We start from the raw sequence: 24,480 nt of genomic DNA on the forward strand, positions 1-24,480 counted from the left end.
GTGGAAGGAGCCAGCGTATGTTCCAAATAGGCAGCAGCTTTGTTTGTTTTACCCTTCTTGTAAGAGGCTGGGTAGCACGTTTCTGAGGGGTTACATTTCTGGAATGACCACCATACCTCTAGGCCCCCGTTTCTTGCCCATTTCTTCCCCGTTGCTTGCACCAGCCTCAAAAGTGTCTCAGCCCAGGACCACATGGAGTGGCCTTGAGGCAGGTTTGACAAACTTACCAGCTTACCTCTACTACCTCCAGGTATCATAGTGCTCTAGGTGGATCATGGTGCTTCAAGAAGGGATTTTCTGAAAGATGAAAGAGTTCAGAGTCAGGTAAATCACAGCGATTTCAAAGAGGAGCTGTGAACTCAAATGTAACCAGCTGATGTTGGGAGGTGGGGAACCCAGCAAAATATGGAAAGAACAAAGAGTTTCCTTCTGACATGCCACCATCACATACTCAAGACTCCATTTAATTTAGATTCACCACTGCTGAAGGAGACATAGCTCATCTCTGTGTTTGGAGTTGTTGCCTTCCAGAGTCTCCTGAATTTGTAACCTTAAATCCCTGCTACCATCTTGCTCATTTTGAGTAATACTTGCCAGTCTGGGGGACAGAATTGTTCAGCACATTTATAGGGCATATAGAGGTTGGTGACCACAAAGCTAAAGGCATGAGACCCTCGAAGGCCCTGGTAGGGGCTCTATCAATGTGTGGGCATGGTTATATGTTTGGTAAAGTTTATAAAATTAAAGTACTTAACACTAATTCATTAATTGGTGACTGACTTTCCCTCTGCCACATCTCCCTTCATGTAGGTTGGCTTTAGAGTTGAGTTGAAGATCCATTTAGCTTGAGTGGCGTGGGAAGTATTCTGTAGCTCACATCACTTTTGTCTATAGTTGATGCTAGCCCCCCCAACCCCCCGCATTGTAGGAATGGATTTCAACACTCTTATCATTCATTATCTATTCATTTAGTGAGCTGGAGACCAGAGCGTATCATGCCGGGATCGGAGTGTTGTCTACAATGCCCAGCCCCAAGATGAGGAGGACCAAGAAGGAGAAACAAGAATTGAAATGTACAGAGTCAGAAGCTAACCCATGAAAGACTTACCTAATCTTGCAACTCTTGCATGAAAAACCTTGATAGAACTTTTCCCAAATTTGACAACAATCATGAAATTTTGTGTGACACTATATGCAAGTTGTGATGCTGAAAAAAATTCTTCTAAACTATCAATAATAGAAAACAAATTTTGATCAATCATATGAAAGTTAAAATATGTTCTCATTCTCTACATATATTACAGAATTTTTGTCAAATGAAGAGGCCATCAGAATATAGAGCAAATATATATATATGTAATGTATATCTATACACACACAAAAAACAGGTATTTCAGGTAACTAATAAATTAAAACATCGTGTTGTTTTCCTGAATTTTGTGACGATCTTGATATTTGTTAGTTTGTTGTGTTTTTTAAAGTGATTTGTTGTGATTTATTTTCTTATTCTAAGTAAATACTCACTTTACTATCTTTTTTATAAGATATTTATATTTTATAATCAGACTTGTGTATTCTTTTTCTTAAAGAAGTCCTCCAATATTATATAAGCTTTAGACCCAATATACCCAAATTTGCTTCTAGCTCTATGCACTATGTTAACACAACCATTTTTTTTTAATTTCATTCATCAACTTATAAGGTAGGCCTTCTTGATATCATTTTAGAAAAGAGGAACCTGAGACGTTTAGTCATGGTTTCTATATGGATTTGAATCCAGGGTCTGCCTTACGTGAAAGGAAATAAATTAGTCTGGCCCTTACTGTATTCCCTACCCCCACCAGAGGGCATGCTGAGTCCTAAAGTGATCTTTCTGTGCTTTATCTAGTCTGGTTTAAAAGGCTTCCACCAACACCCTTCTCCTTCCCACCCTAAACCATCTGCCTCCTGAACTACCTCATTGTTAATAGATCTGATAGCTCTCACTGCCAGACAACTTTTCTTCATTTCCTCTCCATTACTATGAAATCTGCCCTGTGGACCTCTTGGTCAACTTCTTCTTGTGATATTTGACTGTTTTTTGATGGTGTTTACACTTCATTAAAGGAAGAGGAAAGATACTTCAATTCATCCGGGTGGAAGAACATATCATCTCTGAAGACTTTCTTTTTTAATTAAAATTCAAAACACACTTCCTCCAAGAAGCCCACCACATTCATTTCAGGCAGCAAAATCCCCATGCCATCCTCTCAAAGTCCCTTTATGACTTGCTATTGGCTATTCACAACCACACTGGATGTGTTTGCTTATATTCTCTTTCTTATTAGAAAACTCAAGATTAGCAATGCCTTACAATCTTTACTTCTTAAACTTAAACACATATTTGGATTCCAAAATTGTTGTGGGAACTCCGTGAAACGTTCATACTGTATGAAAGGAACCAAAGTCTGTTTTTTTCTTCAGTACATCTCAGTATCCATCATGTTGCTTCCAAAATGAAAAATATACAAGTTCATTTTGTATAAAAACAGAAAACCTCACTTCTGTGGTGAAACAAAAGCTCATCAGATGCTGAGACACTGGCCTGGTTCTCCCATGTTCTAATGCATGGCTTTAATTCTTTCAGTGGGTAATAGTGGCAAACAAAAATGCTTCAGTTTCTCTATCTGTGAAATAAGAATTGTGCTATTTCTTTCCCATTTACTTCACAAAAGTCTCATGGGGAGCAAGAGTTAAATGATTAATGACTTAAAGCTCTTAGGCAAACACAAAATGCTTAATAAAAATAATCCTTCCTTGCCACAGTGATAGACACCAGTGACCTGATGCGAAACCTTGACAGAAATGGAAGGCAATTCAGATAAACTTTGGGCCTTGTCCATGAATTTGGGCTTCTTTTCCCCTGGTGAGGACAATCTGGGCCCATGTTCCTTGACTTCCTCCACTGACCTCCACTGACCAGACCGTTTATAGCTCCTGCAGGCTCAAGCCCAACCCCCAAGTTACTTGAAGTCTAGCTTCCTGGTTGCAGAGGAACAACATGTGGGAGACCGTAAAATGCGCCATTGTGCGGTCAATATAATTTTATCCTCTCCCTTTCGGGGAACATGCCTGCTCAACCCATACCACAACATTATTAAGAAAACTATTTGAGATCAAAACTCCATTTTTCATCAAGTTTAGGCCCTTCCTAAGAGAAGCCCTTGCATAGCTCTGGAAAGAGTCTCTGAGTGAACGTTTCCTGTCATGACTGAAGGAACTGGGGTGGTGCTTGAAGGGTAAGTGTATCTCTATTGGCAGAAACCATAAGGTTGTTTTTAAAGGAACCAGGGATTTTCTGGCCTATTTTTAGGTTATTGTGTTTATTGAACATAATCTCTTCCTGGTTTTCAGGTTTAATAAAGTCATGTGAAATCACCCTGGACTCAAATTTGATCCATGAGTAAATTCAGAAAACTCAAGGTGCATGCTTCTTCAACTAATTCTGCTGCACGTTGGACTGTCTTGTCCTAAAGCACTTTTTAAAAAATACCCTTCTTTAAGAGAAGGAAAGGAAATAAGAGAGTTCCTATTAGAGAAAAGAACCACTAAGCTTTGTCCTGTTTCATGAAACAGAGAACAAAGCAGTACAAGGAGCTTGGACTTTGGAATCAGACAGACCTGGGTTTAGAATCTCAATAGTATCAGTTTCTAGCTGTGAGATCTTGAGCAAGATAAATCTTCCCTGAATCCATTTCCCTGGGGGACAAAATCTCCGAATCACAGAGCCGCAGTGAAGACTGAATTAGATATTGTGTAAAGTGCCTGGCAGAATACCTAATTTACAGTAGACAGTTCATATATAAAAGCGAGGCATAATCATGGGAATGAAAATAATACATTCCTTGACTACCCATATATCAACAAAGGGTCTTGAGGATCAATGTGCTGGGCACCAGAGGAAAGGCAAAAACACCGTGATTTACACAAAATGAAATTTACCCTCAAAGATCTGCCCATTAAGTTTCATTTTTGAAAATGTTATTAAAAATATGTCTTTATATATTCTCTGGTTTTGTGTAAAATAACGTCCCAATCATAGCATAGGTTCTTGAATTGTGCAGGTTATAACTGCTCTTCCACAATATACTTACTCCTCAGAAACACTGCATACCAAAAAATTACATGTTCCAATGGAAGGGAAATGGAGAAAAACATATTCAGCTTTGTAACCAGACCACTAACAAGACTAGTATTGATGATGTGGGAGAGAAGCCCAGGAAAGCAGATCAGCTGGAGACTGCCTCAGAGGAAATGTAAAGATACATAAAAACAATAATGTGGGGCACCTGGGTGGCTCAGTGGGTTAAGCCTCTGTCTTCAGCTTGGGTCATGAGGGATGGAGCCCTGCATCGGGCTCTCTGCTCAGCAGGGAGCCTGCTTCCTCCTCTCTCTCTGCCTGCCTCTCTGCCTACTTGTGATCTCTGTCAAATAAATAAATAAAATCTTTAAAAAAAAAAGAAAAAACAATAATGTGACTTCTGCTTCTGGCTGAGATGGAGTATCAGGGACTAGATTTACCAAAAATAAAAACCTAGACAAATACATGAAACAGTAGCTCTCAAGATGATTAGAAACAAGCAATGATGGCCAAAGGTCTCTGAGTGATGGAAAACTAAAAAGGTGAGCCCTAGGATTGCCTAGCTTGTCTGAAGAATGTTTCCAGCCCGTGACACAGAGAGAAGGACTTGGCGGTCTCCCTGACTTGAGGAGATGGAGCTGGGCATCCAGGTAAGCCAACGTGGCTAGAGTGCTCATCATAGAGAAGGGAAGATGAGAAAATTGCAGAGAGAGACCTGAGAACTACAGTGGGCCCTCTTCATGGTTTCAGTCCATAACGGATTAATCATGGGAGTAGGGAAACTACCTGAGACTACAGAACAGATCACTTTATAGACAAAGAACAAGCTGTCCCAGGGTTCATACAGAGCCAGGACAGCAGCCATTCCTATCCTCCAGCGTGGAAAACCTCATGATTCATGAGGCCAGGGTTAGTAATGAAAAGGTTCCTACCTCAGCAGTGGGGAAGAACTAAGCCTAGGCTAGATATTGCTCTGGTCCCACCAAACATAGCCTGAAAGCAAGGCCCAAGTGTTATCAAACTGCTTTCAGATAATTTGGCCATATTCCAGAACAAAGTTTTATAATATTTTTAAGAATATAAAAATATCCCCCATCTCATAAGATAAAACTCATAATGTTGCTCATCTAATAAAAAATGACCAGGCATGCCAAGAATCAGAAAAATAAAACCCATAATGAGGAGAAAAAAAACACAAACAATTAAAATGTATCCCCAAATGACCTAGCATTACTAAATAAGGACAGGAAAACTGTTAAGATATGTGTACACCATATGTTCAAAAAATTAGAATATCGACATATTAAAAAAGATACGAAAGATTTTTAAATTGAAGTGTAATTTTGTTAAACAGAACTTCTACAGTTGACAACAAACATGTCTAAAATGAAAAATACATTGGATGGGATTAACAGCAGATGAGACATCATGGAAGCAAAGACGGGTGAATGTAGAGACACAGAAATAGAAACAATCCAAATTGAAGCAGAAAAGATTAAAAAGAAGAAGAGGAACAAGAGAGAAAGAAAGTGTTATTGAACCATGGGACAACTTCAAGCAGCCAAATATGTGTGAAATTGGAGCTGTGAAAGGAAAGTTGGGGCAGGGGGAGATACCAAGTATTTGAAAAACGAATGTCTGCAGTATTTTCAGACTCGCTAAAGAATATAAACCCGTAGTTCTGAGAAACTCAATGGATTTCAAGCCAAAGAAACATGAAGAAAATGACCCTAAGGCACATCATAATCAAATTACTTAAAACTAGTGATAAAGGGGAAATCTTAGAAGTCTGAGAATGACATTTCACACACAGTTATAGAAGTAAGGACGACACAGAGTTCTGTCAGATACTATGCAAGCAAGAAGCTAGTATTGAACAGCTTTAAAGTACTCACAGAAAACAGACTTAAACTAAAAAATGGTCTGCTTGTGATCCTCCCAATAGACAGAGGAAAAATCATTTGACAAATTCCCATATTCAGTCCTGATTTTTGGAAAAAAAAAAAAAAAGAAAGAAAGAAAAGAAGAAAACTTTCTCAACTTGATACATGGCACCAACAAAGAAACCTATAGCTGAGAAATCATGCTTAATGGTGAAAGACTAAATGCTTTGCCTTCAAAATCAGGAATAAGTCAAAGATCTCTGCTCCATCACTTCTGAACATTATACTGGAGGTTCTAGCCAGTACAGAGGGAAGAAAAGGAAATAAAAGGTGTCCAATTGGGACGAGAGAAGTAAAACTGTCTTTATTCATGGATGACATTGTCTATGTAGAAAATCCTAGGGAAGCTACAAAAAAGCTACTAGAACTAATTAGGTTAGCAAGCTTGGAAGACAGAAGATCAATACACAAAATACAATCGCATTTCTATATGCCAGCAACAATTAGAAACTTTAAAATGCTATTTATAATAGCGTCAAAAATACGAAGTACTTAGGGATAAACCTGACAAAAGGTGTTTAATATTTCTATACTGCGAACTACAGAATATCACTGAAGGAAACTTGAAAAGACCTGTAAATGGAGCAATACACTGCATTCATGAATCAGAAGTTTCAATATCGTTAGCATGTCAGTTCTCTCCAAATTGATAGATTCGATGCTTTCCCAGTCAGAATACCCCCAGGTTTTTTGTAGAATTTGACAAGATGATTTGAGAATTTATATGAAAATGACAAGACTCGAGAATACTTAAAACACTTGGAAGTGGCAGGACAAAGCAGAACTTAGACTATCTAATTTTAAGACGTATCATAAAGCCACAGTGATCAAGAGGTTGTGGTATCAGAGTTAAGGAAAACAAATAGATCTATGGAACAGAACAGGGAGGCCAGAGCTAGACCCACACACATATCATCCATTGATTTTATTTTAAAGATTTATTTATTTATTTACTTATTTATTTGAGGGGGAGGAGCCGAGGGAGAGAGAGAAACTTCCAGCGGAATCCGGAATCCCCTTGGGCACAGAGCCCAACGCGGGGCTCGATCTCAGGACTCTGAGCTCACGACCTGAACTGAAATCAAGAGTCAGTCGCTTAACCAACTGGGTCACCCAGGTGCCCCATGTATGGTCCCTTCATTTTTGGCCAAGGTGCAAAGGCAATTAAGAACAGAAAAGAAAGTCTTTCTAGAAATAGTGCTGGCACAATTTTATAATTCATATGCGAAGAAGTCAACTTTGATCCATAACTCACACAGATACTGAAAATTAACTCAATAAAGACTATACATCAAAATGTGAAACCTAAAATTATAAAACTATAAGAGATTATTTGTCAAACCATCTGATGTAAGTTACAGATATCATGACATTCCAACCCTGAGTACTTCAGCATGTATCTGAAAAATTACTGTATTTCCATGTTATTGTTATCATACCAGTAACCTTAACACTGATAAAATATTATCTCATATAGAATCCACATTCAGATCTTCTCCATTGATGCAGTTATATCCTTTTCTTGTTATTTTTTTTAATGTAGGACCAAACCAAGGATTATGATTACATTAAGCTTCCATGTCTCTTTATCTTCTATATTCTCAGATAGTCCTCCTCTCCTAAGTCTTTAAATAATTTCATGACATTGACATTTTTCAAAAGTCCATGCCAGTAGTCTTGAAGGATGTTTAACAATCTGGATTCTCATATTGGTTCCTCGAGTTCTGATGCAGGTTAAATATTTTTGACAAGTATATTACTTAAGTGATGCCACACATTTCCTGCTGTATCACCGTACCTACAGCTAATGTCATTTGCTGCATTGGTGAAGCTAAGTTTAATCCTTTGGTTGAGTGGCATCTGCTAAATTTATTCATCATAAAGATATCTTTTGTCTTTGTAATTAATAAGCAATCTATGATGTGATATTTTGAAATATATGAATACTGTGCTCTCCAATAACAGTTCACCATTAACAATCCTTTTTCAGTCTTCTATTTTTAAATTGAGATATAATTGACATACAACATTGTATTAGTTTCAGGTGTACAACATAATGATTCAACACATGTATGTACTGTGAAATGATCCTCAAAATAAGTCTAGTTAACAGCCAATACTGAAGATCTCTACCTGGGGTGTCAGTGTGGCTCAGTTGGTTAAGCCTCTGCCTTCGGCTCAGGTCATGATCCCAGAGTCCTGGGATCGGCAGGGAGCCTGCTTCCCCCTCTTTCTCTGCCTGCCTCTCTGCCTACTTGTGATCTCTCTCTCTCTCTCTCTCTGTGTCAAATAAATAAAATCTTTAAAGAAAAAAAAAAAGAAGATCTCTATCTGAATCAGTTCTTCCATTGGTGGTTGAAAAATGGTAAATTTATAATTTTATCATCTCTTCTATATGTATTAGTTGACATTCTTCAATAAAAAAAAGAGATTTTCTCCTTCCTCCTGCCTTGTTTTTTTTTTTTTTTTTTTTAGTAGTATCACCATGGACACAGGGACTTTTAAAAGTTCAATTTGTTGGGGCACCTGGATGGATCAGTGGGTTAAGCCTCTGCCTTCAGCTCGGGTCATGATCCCAGGGTTGTGGGATCGAGCCCCTCGTCGGGCTCTCTGCTCAGTGGGGAGCCTGCTTCCCCCTCTCTCTCTGCCTGCCTCTCCACCTACTTGTAATCTCTGTCAAATAAATAAATAAAATCTTTTTTTAAAAGTTCAATTTGTCATGCTATTATATTATTATAATATTTAATACAATATATTACTAATGTGTTATATGTTATTACATGATATATATGTCAATATATGTTATTCTTTGTGTTGCTCAGATTGTCTCAAATTTTGCCATTGGCAGCCCCTTCAGAACTGCTCCTGTGTCCTTTAGACATGACTTCTTAGTCTTTGAACACTCCCTTGATTTGATTTCTGGTACTACCTATTTTGGGTACATCTTGTGCTTCTTCTGCTCCAAACTTCGAACTGGCCATTTTCCCAGAGAGCCCTGTTGTTTTTAGTAAGGAACAGTATTTAGGCACCAAGACCGAATTTCCAGGTGTACTTACTGCTACTGACACAGAGTTCATAATGGAATCCTCCAATTTCCACATCCTTCCTCACCCTTCCCTATTGTACATTTATCTTAAACAGGAAGAACCCGAGCTCTTAACCATCTCAACGTATTTTCTTCTTTTGCTCTATCCTACATTACAAATAAAGTAATTTCTGTACTCCAAACGAATCCTAACAACAAACCTAAATTCCAGAGTTTGTTACAAATCTTTTGATCCTTAGACAATATCCTGTTCGGGTTACTGTGTCCAAAATTTACTTTAATTCTGTTAACCTGCATTGTTATAGTATCAATTTGATAAACGGTTAGGTTTATTTTTTTTTTTCCTGGTTGTATTCACTTTCAGGGTTTGCTTCTTTCAGTCTTTTCAATTCAATTTAGTTTTGAATTTGTAAAACATTTACATACTCAAAAATTCATGTTACATAAAAAGATAAACCCACAGACACCTTGCCCACAGCTCCATCCCATCTAGCTCATTACCTGCCCCTTATCCCACCTAAGGTTACAGGTGGGTAGCCTATCATTTTGGATTTGTCCTTCCTGTGTTTCTATTTTTTGCAAAAATATTTTTATTTTTCCTTCTTTCTAACACAAAAGTTAACATATTCCATAAACTCTGTTGCATCTTGCTTTTTTCACTTAAGAGCATATCCCAAAAATCACTTCATATTGGGTCACAGAGGTCTTCCTCACTGTCTTTCATGGCTTCATCACACCCCAATGCGTGGATATACCATAGCTGACTAGTCTCCACAGGAAGGAAATTAGGTTGTTTCCATTTTAATTGCTCTCATAAATATTATCACAATGAATAATGTTAATTATATTGTTTCCTCTTTGTTGTTGTTGTTTCCTTTTTATGTGTCCAAGAGTGTATTAGCTTGCTAGGGCTACTGTGGCAAAATACTGTAGACTAGGTAGCTTAAACAACAGAAATTTAGTTTTTCATAGTTCTAGAGACTGTCCAAAATCAAGGTGCCAGCAAGTTTAATATCTTCTGAGGCCTCTCCCCGTGGCTTGCAGATGGTCACCCGCTTGCTGTGTGCGGACATGGTCTTTCCTTTTACTGTGTATTGTCCATGTCCAAATCTCCCTTCTTATAAGGACACCAGTCGTATTGGAATAGGAAGCACACATACAACTTCGTTTTGCCTTAATTACCTCTTTAGAGGTCCTATCTGCAAATACAATCACCTTCTGAGGCACTGAGCATAAATGAATTTGGGAGGGGACACAGTTCAAGCCCATAACCAAGAGTAAATGCTAGAATTGTCAAGTTCCACTTCATTGGGTTAATACAATTCTGTACTACCATTAGCAATTAAGTACTTATTTTTTAAATTTCTTAAAATATCTGGAAAGACCTACTGCGTAGCAATGGGCACCCTAAAAGTTTTTCCTTTCATACTGAAGGTTATAGTTTTATTCTTGCTATTCCTGCTGCCCTTGCCCAGGATAACCATGTTTGAGTTCCACAGATTCCATCTAATACCGACATTAATTTCCTATTTACTGATTGCATATGAGATACTGGATGTTATAGAAATATCTTTTGTAGCAGACCAGACAGGACTTTACATTCTTGTGACTAAGGTTTTTTTTTTTTTCCCCCTTGAATCTGGATATTGTTTTGCAAAAAATTCCTGCCCAGAAAATCTTCTCTACAGTTATGATTCTGAGGGTGGGGTATTAAAGAAAATGTCTTCATGTGGGCATAGATCCAAGTGTTCCAGCCTGTGTGAGAAAAAGGGAACTGAGCACACTTCATTCTAGAAGAATTTAAAATGAGAAATCCAGATTGTACTGTCCTTAGGGTACAAGAGGAGAACGAAGGGCAGTACTTGACCGTTGTCCCTGCTTTGTAGGTATATCCTGTAAAAATCAATTCTCATTTTAGGGCTATGATCTCATGGGGGAGATAGTAACATTGTTAGAGATTTATAGCTATCTCTAGCCTTCTGCATCTTGTTACCATAGGGTTACCTCCCTCAGTGTTTACCTGTAGGTAGCCAGTAAGACATATTCCCTTCCCCTCTGTGAGTCTGCTCTTACCAGAGCTCTGTCTCTAACTTCCCCCTCCTGTGGTCTTCTTTTGATGAATGGTCTTCTCTTCTGGGCTGTAATTTGCAAGTAGAATCTTATTCCCCGAACAGTTACAAACAAGTGCTCTAAATCTCTTTAATCTTTCTTAATTATAAAAGGAAACATCCTCTTATATCCTGTTTATATAGTACAGATGTCTATGAAAGTAAAAAGTTAAAGTATTTCCCTGAACCCAGAGATAACAAATTTCCAGGGATGGGAACAGTTGAGAAACACACTCTCATGCATTGTTGCTGAGTGTATACATTGGTTAACAGGTTGGAGGCTAAATTAGGAGATAATTATCAAGATGCAAATGCATGTAATCTCAGAATTAGCCATTCCACTTTTAGAAGTTTACCCTGAAGATATTAGATTTATTTTCTTTTGTGCACAAGTATATATTTACAAAAGTGTTCACTGAAGTATTGCTTGCAATAGTAATGATGAAAAAACAATCCAAAAAGAGATTATATAAGCAAATAATAATACTTTCACTCAATGGAATACTATCAAGCTTGTAATTTTCTTTTAAACCAAGATACAAAATTTTACTGATAATTAAAGATGTTTAAGACACAATAAGGGAAAAGCATCAAGTTGAGGGACTTGTACAGAAAGACAGCATGTGATTTTTTTGTGACCTTTTTGTAATATGCATGGACTTCTTCAGGAGGGATGCAAAACCAATGGCTAACAGTGTTTCTTTTGGCCCTGGAGACTTGGGGTAGGATGTTGGAAAACAGAACATTTACTTTTGTTTTGTATTTTCCTTTACATTTAGATTTTTCTTTTCCATTAGCATGTTTGTGTGTTCTTTTTAAAATGATACTGGAACAAAAATAGATATAGAGATCAATGAAACAGAATAGAGAGCCCAGAAATAAACACACACTTACATGGTCAATTAATCCACAACAAAGGAAGCAGGAATACACAATATTGAAAAGATGGTCTCTTCAACAAATGGTGCTAGGAAAATGGGACAAATACATGCAAAAGAATGGAACTGGGCCACTTTCTCACAGTATACACAAAAATAAACTCAAAATGGATTAAAGATATAAACGTGAGACCTCAAACCACAAAACTCATAGAAGAAAACATAGGCAGTAATTTCTTTGACATCTGGCATAGAAACATTTTTCTAGATAAATCTCCTAAGGCAAGGGAAACAAAAGCAAAATTAAGCTATTGGGATTATACCCAACAAAAAGTTTTTGCAAAGTGAAGGAAATGATCCACAAAACAAAAAGGCAACCTATCAAATGATAGAAGATATTTGAAAATGACATATAAAATAAAGGATTAATATCCAAAATATAGAGAGAACTCACACAACTCAACAATAGCAACAACAACAAAAAGAATAATTTGATTAAAATGAGCAGAGGACGCGAATAGACACTTTTCCAGAAGACATCCAGATGTCCAACAGACACGTGAAAACATGCTCAACAGGATCATCAGGGAAATGTAGACTAAAACCACAATAAGCTATCACCTCACACCTGCTGGAATGGCTAAAATTCAAGGACACAAGAAATAACAAGTGTTGGTGAGGATGTGAAGAAAAAGGTACCCTCATGCACTGTTGGTGGGAATGTAAATTGGTGCAGTCACTGTGGAAAACAGTATGAAGAGTCCTCAAAAAATTAAAAAAAATATATATATATATTTAAAAAATAAAAATATAAATACCACATGATCCAATAATTCCACTACTGGGTATTTACCCAAAGAAAACAAAAACACTAACTCAAAAAGATATGTGCAACCCTAGGGGCACCTGGGTGGCTCAGTGGGTTAAGATATGTGCAACCCTATGTTTATTGCAGCATTATTTATAAGAGCCAAGATATACGAGCAACCCAAATGCCCATCCATAGATGAATGGATAAAGAAGATGTGAGAAAGATAAATGGATAGATAGATATAGATAGATAGATGTATATCTATCTATATATATATGTAATTGAATATTACAATATTACTCAGCTATAAAAAGAATGGCATTTGCTATAACATGGATAGGCCTAGAGTATAATGCTAAGTGAAATAAGTCAGTCAGAGAAAGAAAAATACCATATGATTTCACACATATGTGAGATTTCATAAACAAAACAAATGAACAAAGAAAAAAGCGACAAAAAATAGACTCTTAGGAGTGCCTGGGTAGCTCAGTCAGTTAACTGTCTGCCTTCGGTTCAGTCATGATCTCAGGGTCCTGGAATCAAGCCCTGTGATGGACTCCCTGCTAAGTGGGGAGTCTGCTTGTTCCTCTCCCTCTCCCCCTCCCCCTGCTTGTGCACTCTCCCTCCCTCTCTCTCTCTCTCTCAAATAAATAAATAAAATCTTTTTTTAAAAAAATAGACTTAAATACAGAGACCAAACTGGTGGTTGCCAAAGGGGAGGTAGGTGGGGGGATGGGTGAGGTAGGTAAAAGGGGTAAAGAGTACACTTATCTTGAGCACTGAGAAATGTATAGAATTGCTACTGTACACCTGAAACTAATGTAACACTGTAGGTCAATTATATCTTAATTTTAAAAAGCAGAAAAAATATATATAACTTATACCTATAGCTCTTCTGGGGGAGAAAAGAAGAAAAACAAAGAAAAGAAAAATTGAAAAAGTATTTTAAATAAGCAATTTTCATGTTCTTGGACATAACTCCTACTCACAGTTCCCTGTTAAGTAAAACATAATGCATTTGTTTCCCACTGTCCCCTGAACATTTTCTTTTTTCTACCTCCTTTCTTTGCAATAGCCATTCTACATTATGAAAGAGAATGGTTGAGTTTTGTCTAAGGTACAGCAGAACCAGTAGGGAAAAGAAAAGTGAGTTGGGCTTTGTCTTCTGTAATTCTTCATTATGTTATAACAACACATCTAACTTCCCAGGCAACACACCAAGGAATGCTTAAGCAAAAAGGAAAAGAGCAAGAAATTCCAAGTGAGGCACTTGGGATGGAGAAGTGCAGATCCTCTCCCTCCTGGACCATGATGCTAGCTAGCATTCCTAATTGTTACATGCTTACATGCTAAATCCTGGAGACCAGGAAACAGTGTCCTCATACCAAAACTGCATTTCAATCAGAAAATGTGGATACTTAGTTACTTTGTTATTGAGGAATACTTGACTGATACTTACTTGAGAAAGATCAAGAAGTACTAGAGCGGACTAGACTAAAGAAAGCTTTATGAAATAATAGTATCTGACCATCCTGGACCTGCAAAAATTTCCCAGGCACACAGGGAGAAAAGTACTGGCTAACCCTCATAGTTGGGCAGGATGAAAATCAGACAGACATTGGACGCATTGGAAGGCAGGCCATCAGGACCGTAGTCTGAGAATTCACAGCTGTGTCTCAGAGTTGCTGCATGTGATGGTTGACCGTGTCCTTCCACAGTCCTGACATCTTCTAAAACTATGGCATATGTAAATTAAAATCAAATGAATATTTAATTTCATTTCTAGAATATTTAGGAGTATTTTGCAATTCCTCTAGAGAACTGCAGGCTCCTTGGGCTAGCTGACCCCTGCCAGAAAAGGCAACTGGTGTTGACTGCTTCTGAGAAGTCAGGAATGGTATGAAATGGTACCAGGATGTGTCACTGTCACTTGTTTGGTTTGCATTAAAAAAAAAAAATCAATCAACAGTTCACTTCCTTAAGTAGGTACCTGAACAGTGTTACTGGGCCAAGATTTCTGGAAACTGTATCACCGATTAAGTGAAAGCAGGGCCCGAGTCCTTCCGTCACCAACCTCTAGCAATTCCAGATGTGGAAAGCCATCTGTACCCTGGCCAGGCCCAGGACAGCTGAATGCTTAGGCAACAAGTCACCGCTCCTACTTACCATTCCTGAGTCCCATCCAGTGATGTCCACTGATGTGCACTGAGTCAGCTAGTGACTGAGCACAGGGCAGATTCTGCTGCAGCTGTGGGAAAGCAAACCTAACATCTGCAACTCACTTCAGAGTTTTCAAAGCATTTTTCCCTCGTCTCTCCTGTGCTCTTTCTCCTATACAACCACAAGGAAGAGGGCAACTCAAATATGGTTTTTGTTACGTACTCAACTTGCATCCCTGCTCAGCCTGTCAAATCAGGCTGAAACATCATTGGTGAATATTTATTTGAGAATTGCCAGAACATTTTTTTTTTTTTTGCTTTGCAATCATTAAATTGGAAAACCATTTTCCAGCCTTCCCGAATGAGAGTGTGGCTTCAGAGGTTTCAAAATTTGCCCAAACTAGTGCTTACATCGTATACTATTCAGTTCAATGAAGTGATTATTAAGTACTCTGTGTGCTGAGGGTGTCCCACTTATCACTTGTCACCCCTATTGAGTTCTAAGTGTGTGTAGTTCAGGAATTTTCTTTTACGTTCAATGTCTCAAGCAAGACCAGTTGCTGCTCTAGAAGGATCTGAGGGGTCCATGGAGCACAGTCAGGAGATGGGATAGGGTGTGAAAGACCCTGTAATACATGGGAGCACAGCGTGCCAACCAAGGGAGCAACAGAAGAGGTGCTAACCCCATCTTGGGAGAAGAATATATCTTGTGTGGCTTGAAAATAGATAGCCATCACATCTTCACAGTATGTTAAGGAGAAACATACTGTTTGAATTATAGAAAGTGGTATGAAAGCATCCTGTCTGGGGAAGGTGGATGAAATCATGCATATTCATCCCTTGGCTTTGTCTGTGTTCATCATAAGCCCCTCCCTTATCTCATCATGGCCTTGACTCCTCGTGAGCTGCACAGGATATTGGCTCTAAATAGATTCCTCGGAAAGGTCTGAAAATGCTGTGTCATGCTAGGGCGTGGGACACAGTGAGTGAAGGGACCAGGGGTGGACACCAGGACTGGGGGAAAGGGCATTGACAAAATGGCTGGCTCTGTTTAACAAAATAGGCACGGCCGGACACAGACAAGGCCACAGGGCCCAAACCTTGGTAACAACTGGACCACTCAACTGAGATGTTAGTTTTGGGATTCTCTACTTGCTCTCCCCTACGCACCCCCCACCCCCCCACCGATGCTGTCCTCCAGGCAAGGTTAGATGACCCCTCTGGGGCTCCATCAAAGCCCTGACTGCCCCCTGCTGGCACTTGCTTTCTGTAGGGCAATCCTCTGTTCACTTGTCACCCCTCTTGAGCTCTGTGTCGTTCAGGAATTTTCATTTATGTCTGTTGTCTACCATAATGCCTGGTTCAGAGTAACTCTCAGAAAATATTTGTTTTTATTTTTAAAATTAAAAAAATACTGGAAATCCTCAAATTAAAGTAAAACATATATACACACTTAGTCCCACTGCTTTTAAAACAAATTACATAGAGATATAAATGTTCCCCATTCATATCCTTCCTTTTTCCTTTGCTAAAAAGGGATATATCAATATTTGCAGTCAATACTGGTTAAGTGAATTAATAAATCAATAAACAAACAAGTCTAATCAAGTTGAAGAAGCCAAGGGAAAGGATGTCAGAAGTCAACTCAACAATCAGAAGGATCATCTCCCCAATCTCAAGATCTTAAGTTCATCACATCTGCACAGTGCCTTCTGCCATGGTTCTGGGGAGTGGGATGTAGGCATCTCTGGAGCCCATGATTCTGTCTACCATGGAGCCCACGGGGCAGAGAGAGAGAAGATCAAGTACTCACAAGTCTGGACTCTCCTTCTGGAGTGCAGTTTGACCTCGCTCACTTTCCTTCTTTGGATCTTAACTTCCTTATCTGTAAACTGGGGAAATTCACTCAACAAATACGTTACTAACCATCCACCATTCTAAGATTTAGAGATACAGAATAAAACAGACAAAATTCTCTGCTGTTGTGATGGTTACATTCTAGAGGAGGAGCAAATAAATTAAGTAGAAGATGTCAGATGATAACAAGGGTTGAGGACTGGGACCCGTATGTCCCAGGCAGAGTAAGGTAAGAGGGAGGCAATGGGGGAAGAGGCCAGAAAGGGAGGCTCGGTTGGAGAATGCAGACCATTTGGGCCTTACAGGCCTTGGTAAGGACTTGGGATTTTTTCCAAATAACATGTAAAGCCACTGGAGGGTTTTGAGGAGAGTGGGTGACCATAATCTGTCATACATTTTAATGGGTTGTTCCAGCTGCTAATTAGGAGTAGACGAAGGGTTTAAAGGAGGAAGCAGGCAGAGAGGTGTTCATAGCTTATTCTCTTCAACTTCCCCTGTCAGGATGCCTCATTCAGGCGCACAGACATGCTTCCTTTGCAGCTACCCCTCCTAAGGGCACCCTGGTCCTCTTTCCAATTCGAAATTCCATTCAGTCCCTCCTTCAGGAACAGCTCAGTTCTCACCTCAGAGCTGTAAGGGCACTCAGGGAATTTGTTTTCCTTTGCCCCATCTCCAGATGAGGGAACAGGGGCCCAGGACATTCAAAAGCCTGGCCAAGTCCATACAAAGAGCAAGGGGAAGAGCCAGGACTGCCCCTGAATCGGAGTCAAACAAAATGAAAAAGTCTTTATACAAAGACGTTTTCCCTGAAATGCTTTTGTTGCTTGTCATTTCCCCCATTAACCTGGGATTTTGAAGAGTGCAGAGATCATCTTTCTCAGCATTGTATACTTGGCACCTAGCATGGGGCCTGGTACAGGATAGACCCCCAAAAGTATTTGCTTATGTGGACATAAAAGAATGTCAAGCCCTCAAGAGTCTGTGTTTATATGTTGTAAGCATTGTTTCTCCCCACCCCACTACAACCCGCTGCCTCACAGTGTTAAATGTCAGACAACTGGAAAGGTCTAAGAATCTATGAGAGCTAAGCGCAGTGTTCTAGGAAATGAGGCCTTATTATTCTGACAAAAGGAGTGGAGTGGGATCTTCCTAACACAGTAAAGGTCGGTGTAGAGACCCTTTCTTTTTCCTTCCTTCCTTGATCCCTAAGCAATTCTAGGATGAGAAGAATAAGGAGAAAGCAGTCCTACTGCATGTGAACTTCTGTGCCCTCGGCATGGACGTCTTGCTCTTACTGAGGGGGAAGCTGACAGTGACAAGGTAATTGCTAAGTGTAACCAGGGTTGGTGTAGGAGCTGTGCAACGTGTTGACTGGTAGACAGGCCCTAAGAAGTGCATCCTTGTTCTGTTAGTGACCCTGTGGACTCACACTGAGTCACCTAGTTGCTCATGTTTTCTTTTTTTTTTTTTTTTAAGATTTTATTTATTTATTTGACAGACAGAGACCACAAGTAGGCAGAGAGGCAGGCAGAGAGCGAGGAAGGGAAGCAGGCTGAGCAGAGAGCCCGACGCGGGGCTCCATCCCAGGACCCTGGGATCATGACCTGAGCCGAAGGCAGAGGCTTTAACCCACTGAGCCACCCAGGCACCCGCTCATGTTTTCTTTAAATGGGAGACTTGAGTTCCCACTACCACGTGTATTCTCTAGAACGGCATCTACCCTGTTGTATTTTAACAAGTTGACAAATCTTCCCTGCAGTACTCAGCTTCCCCAAGGTGGGATCCTCATCTTTCTCCTCCGTGGATCCCAGTACTTTAGATAGTTTCAGGTTAATAGTAGGTGGTATGGGAAAGAAGTAGGGATGAAGTATGGGAAAGAAGAAGGAAGGATGGGAGATGGGTGGGAGGAAGGAAGGAATGCCAGCTTTCCAGGTCCTTCTGTCTCTTAAGTTTTCAGAGTGGGAACTAGGAAACCCTAGCCAAGAAAAGAAGGTGATACAGGTGGTAACTGTAAGAAGTATTGTATGTGGTGCCTATGGTAACACAAGAGCGCCTTTTTGGTCCTTTAGTTTTATGGGCTTGCAGTAAGCAAGCAGTAAATGAGTAAATAGTGTGAACAGAGTAATGGTGCCTTTGACCGGGTGAACTTGAGAGTAACTGGTTCCCCCTCTCCTCCAGCTCTTGCTCCACCTCCAGGCTCTCTCCCTGGGCACTAGCTGCCAACCTGTCCCCCACCCCAGAGATGCATGTCATATTAGAAGACCCGTTATTTCACCTTTCCTTTGAATTTACTCTCAAAATGATTTCCTAACAACATGCTCTTCAAGTTAGTCATATTTTGGCTCAATTCATCCAACAGGTTATCCAAGACAGTTTCTAGGTCTTCCACACATGAACAGTGCAGGATAATAATTAATAGTTATAATAATTAGTGGTAGTGGCATGATTAATTTTAATAACATAATAATTAATAGATAAGAAATCATGAGGTCCCAGCTGGGTCATCTGTCAAAACGAGAGCATATTTCATTCTATCAGCCAAAGTACCAGGAGATCCTTGGTTAAAAATGAGATCCCTGTGTTAGCATAAGCTTATTGGGTTAAGGGCTGGAAGAAACCTTGAGAATTAGCTGGTTCAACCACTCACAATTTTTTTTCCAGGTAAAAAGCAGCCTGAGAGGTTAAGGACTTTCCAATATCACCTTGCTTGTTTTAGCAGGGTCAGAACTGGGTATAAAATCCAGTGTTCTTTTCAGTACACCCATTGCCTACTGGAACACAATTTCTTCTCTCTTGTTTCCCAATGCTTTAACCCTCCTGATGGAAGTTCATCAACTTAGATGCAGAACTGATAAGGACAGATCCTTGAGAAGAGATGCTGGCAAACAGAGAGCCTGATGATAAATAGTGAGATGATGCAAGCACGAGGGCTGAATCCAGAAATAAATCATATCTTCACATAGTGTTTACAGAAATTGCGTTTTGAATAATTTCCATAGAAGTTATTTTACCCACCACAGGAATGTTTCTCCCTCCCACAGGGATTTGACCAAACAGAAAGAGAAGCAGAATGGAGGAAAAGCAGTAATTTAGATTTATATATAAAACATTAGTTGGAACCTAAGTAATCACCCTCAACTAATCAGAATATTTTATGCATTCTGCTTTTTAGTGGAAAGAGCAAACCACAAGAAAGCAGACATATATCAGAGATTTTTAAAATGCTTCCAGGGCTTACTTTAGGCTTTAAATCCCCCCCACCCCCATTCCCTGCATTATCTTTAAAATATCCCACTGCACACCTCCCTCTTCTTCCTCACATGTGTTCATTTGTCCATTTAATCAATCTGCCAATATTTACTGAGGCCCCCTCTGACATCCCAAGTAGTCTGATAGGTCAGAGATGAAAACATAGCCTTGCCTTCAAATGCAATGTCTGGTTATAAAGTTATCCTAATAAGATCTAGTTTTTTCAGAGTTGTATTTCTTGTTCTGTAGGTGGATAGTAGCTCTGTAGTGAATGTTTCCATTTGGCCTTCCAGATCCACCGTTACCATTTTTCAGTCTATTCTGGGCTTCTGGGAGATGGGGGATAGGGTACAAGGACTGACTTTTATGGACTAGATAAATCATCTTCCTTTGACCCAAGGTTCAGCAAATGGGAGGAACCAAAAGATAAGATCAGAGAATGAGAAGAGAGGGAGGCAGGGATATCACCCCTATGCCATCACCCCCATCATCTCATTCCCCACACCTGCCAGGCTATGGATGGCTATTGGCTACCTTCCTCTCCTAAGATCACAGCACCTGCTAGATAACCCTCTTCGAGAACTCTTGGGTTAGCAGCTCTTCAGGCATGTAAATCACTGTGAATGTCAATTACAAAATAATGAATACATTTCTGAGAAATAACAAAAGCAATATGATTGGGAACTATGTGAACTGCCACCTAAGACAGCTAGAAAAAATGAAAATGGGTCAGGATACCCTTTCTTGTTTTACCCTTTGAAAAGCTATGTGGAGGGGGCACCTGGGTGGCTCAGTCAGTTAAGCATCCAACTCTTGATTCTGGTTCAGGTCATGATCTCAGAGTTGTGAGATCGAGCCCCATGTCGGGTTCCACACTGAGCGTGGCGCCTGCTTATGATTCCCCCTCTCCTGCTGCCCCTCCCCACACTCGCACATGCATGCTCTCTCAAAAAAAAAAAAAAAATTATGTGGAAAGCCATCTCATGGCCACAGTTAAGTCAGAAAAGTTTAATATTCCCTGTTTTTCATAAATCTAACCCGGCTGTGACAGGATGACAAGTAGGGCCCATTTTATCTGGTGGAGAGTAGCTGTATTTATAGTATTTATAGATCTGATTTTGTTTTTTCTTTACTCATTTGCTTTTTTAGATTCTACATGAGTGAAATCATATGGTATTTGTCTTTCTCAGTCTGACTTACTTCACTTAGCACAATACCTTCTTAGTTTCATCCATGCTGTCTCAAATGGCATGATCTCATCCTTTTCATGGCTGCATAATACTCTGTGTGTGTGTGAGAGATCTTCCTTAATCACTTGTCTACCAGGTGACACGTTGCTTCCATATCTTGACTATTATAAATAATACTATAATAAACATAGGGGTACAGAAGATCTTTCCAAATTAGAGTTTTCATTTTCTTTGTAACCCTCCTATTTTTACTCACTTTACAGATATGACAAAAGAGGCACATGAAGGTTAAATGGTTCACTGAGATCAGTAATGGGGTCAGCATACAAATTTTCTCCGAGTTCATGCTCACTTCTACTTATTAAGGACAAAAAGTAAAGAAAATCTCAGCTGATTGCAACTGTCAGTGGATTTTGGAAAAGTCTAACTTTTCCAGATCTAACTAGTTAAGATGGGATCTGACTGAAGCAGTGAGGTTTAACACTCTGTTTCAGGGAGATCAAGATTATCTTTTCATGTTGTTTTTTAAGAAAGATCACGATCTAACCATGGTGTCTCACTTTCAGTCGTTCCTAGCATCACACCACAGAGATAGAATATGGGAAAGGATCTAATAGAGTTTGATTACTAGACAAAATAGAAAGGAGCCTATTTAAAAAACATTCAAAGAAACTTTGTTGAGACCTAGTTCTTTTTGTAAAACATAGACTCAGAAGTGGGAAGCCTATTCACCCATTATGAAGTAGCTGGGAGCAACGGGTGATTTTAAAATAGAATGAGTATTCAGGTAACATATAAGTTTTGTCTTCAGGGCCGTACCTTCTGGAACAGATACGTCATGCAAAGAGAGAGAACAAAGTAAAATGCTCTTCCAAAACTTTAATTCGCTGATTTCTAAGCTCCTTTTCTTCCATGGAACATGTATCCCAAGACTGAGGGTGAACAATGGAAATAGAAAATACTGAAAGTAGTCTCCTACATTTCTAGAAAATTGTTTTCCCCATTCTGGATCCATACTTACAGGAGCAATTCTCTGTCTTCTTTGAAGAGCTGTACTCTGATGTGGAAGTTTGAAAAAAGTATATAGAGAAAAGATTAAGTATGAACAAAAGTTCCAGGGCCTGCACCATCCCCATAAAATCAGTCCTCTTCCTGGTACCCCACGCTAAGGACTCTACCAGTAATGGAGTCATTTCTCTGAAGATCAGTGCATGCAAATTATCCAGTTATGTCTGCTCTCTCCATCCTTGTCACCTTCTCCCACTCCCAGTTGTGAAGTAGGAAAGATGGTTCTTAAGGTAAAAAAAAGTTGAATCTGGAAGAAACTATGCCTTAGCTCTTAATTTTAAGGGAAATGCGCTCTGAGAATAATTCTATTTTGCTACCCACATCACACAGCCACTCCCTTAATTTTGCTAGATGGCATCTTCCAGGAAAGTGATAGTAAAGTCTCCCTTAAGCCTCCTAAGCCATTCTCCCAGAGACCAGATAGGCCTCCGCTTATTATCCTCACACAAAGAAGATGGTATAATATGCACTTCCCCGCAGACTGCTAGGGAAAGACAGCATCTTTTAATGTTAGGGGTCAGAGATGAGTACATCAACCCTTTAAAAACCATTCAGTTGCCTTGACTTGGACGTGTGACACAAATATGTGTCTTCAGGTGAAACCTTGCCTTTGGATCAGCCCTAGCCTTAACTACTTCACTTTATACTGGTGTCACTTAATGTAGAGACCTTGTCTAGAGATTGTGGTTCTTTCTATCCTACTCTTATTCATTGTGTGATTTTTGTCAAGGTACTTAGTATCTTTGGATTACTTTCATCGCTATGAAATGAGGGGCAGAACTAGAATTAAGCCAAAGGTGGTGGTGGGGGGGGGGAGGCAATCTCCCAGTCATTATTACAGTTTCCTGCATACTTTGGTGACACTCAGAAGTGATCTCACAGAAAGGTGGATTCTGTCTCACTTTGATTTAGGTCCTTAGAATCTGAGTCCAGCATAAGATGGCATGGCCCTACCCCAACTTATGAAGAGCTAGGTTTACCTCCACTATGGAATCTCCTCCTCCATATTTGAAAAACATATTTAATATAAAGGAAAGGTCAGAGGTGAATGGGTTGTGCTTTAAGTAAGTTTTGAACATAGATGCCATCTAGTATTTGCAGTCTGCAAAATTCTTCCTTAAGTGAATAAATATGTAGGGCAACTCTCCATTACCTTGATCAGCATCTAATACCAACCTGACACTTAGAATTAAATTAGAAAAACAAAATTAGATACTTTGAGACTGGAGGGCTGATTACACTGCTAGAGCTAAGAGTGGATTTAAACCCTTTCCTTATCCCATTTAAATCTAACTAGATATAAACTCTCCATTACCGAGGAATAAAGGTGTGTCTGCAGAGGTGGAGGTTCCCCTTGATGTTCTTGGACAAGGAAACCTAATCCTTTCTTCTGACACACATGGTTGCAATAGAAAGCGTTCCCCAACTGCCAATCTGGTTTTAATCTATTGTTTCAAGCAAGATGAGATTTGCAGGCACTGTTAAGGAAAGAGCAGAATTACCAGAACTTATTATAAAATAAAAATGTTGATGAGAAATCAAATTTTAAACAAGTTTTCAAAGTTGTAGTCACAAACATCTGTAGACATACAGTGTATGCCAAAAGTATAGGACTATACAAGTTTTTAATTGTATCTAAAGTCTGCTTTGAGTACAACATTTATATATCATTTTACTAAAGTTCGTTGGCTTACCAATGAACCAAAATAATAGCGGTGGTGAAATAGTGCCAGTAAATACAGTGATGCTTCATTTAAAAACACTGTTGGACAATAAACTATTCCACAAGTGAACTTCTCATGTAACCGAACTATTCCTGCATTATGCAAGCTTGTAAAATGTTAATCACTTTGTATGCAAACATTTCAAAAGCATATTATACAATTTTTCATTAAAAGCTACACTGAATAATAATTTTCCTGAAGATTCAGGATTAACTTTGATCAGCATCTAATACCAACCTGACACTTAGAATTAAATTGGAGAAACAAAATTAGATACTTTGAGACTCACTAAAATTTAAAATTCTCATTAAAATATGTTGACTGTAG

The 24,480-nt window shown here is 39.2% G+C and overlaps 1 long non-coding RNA gene across 3 annotated transcripts in view; it reads right to left on the reverse strand.

Moving 5' to 3' along the window:
- LOC116881522 overlaps nucleotides 1-23,904 on the reverse strand; it is a 57,946-nt gene extending 34,042 nt beyond the window's left edge. For 2 of the 3 annotated variants that reach the window (XR_004385429.1, XR_004385427.1), the window contains exon 1: nucleotides 236-830. This is a non-coding gene — a long non-coding RNA (uncharacterized LOC116881522). Of the gene's footprint in view, nucleotides 1-235; nucleotides 831-23,744 lie in introns of those variants that run through there. The other variant, XR_004385428.1, reaches the window with a different exon arrangement.
- Between the last annotated feature and the right edge of the window lie 576 nt (nucleotides 23,905-24,480).

The sequence above is a fragment of the Lontra canadensis genome, unplaced genomic scaffold, assembly GCF_010015895.1.
Source record: "Lontra canadensis isolate GAN:19392208 unplaced genomic scaffold, GSC_riverotter_1.0 scaffold75, whole genome shotgun sequence".
Classification (NCBI taxonomy): Eukaryota; Metazoa; Chordata; class Mammalia; order Carnivora; family Mustelidae; genus Lontra; species Lontra canadensis.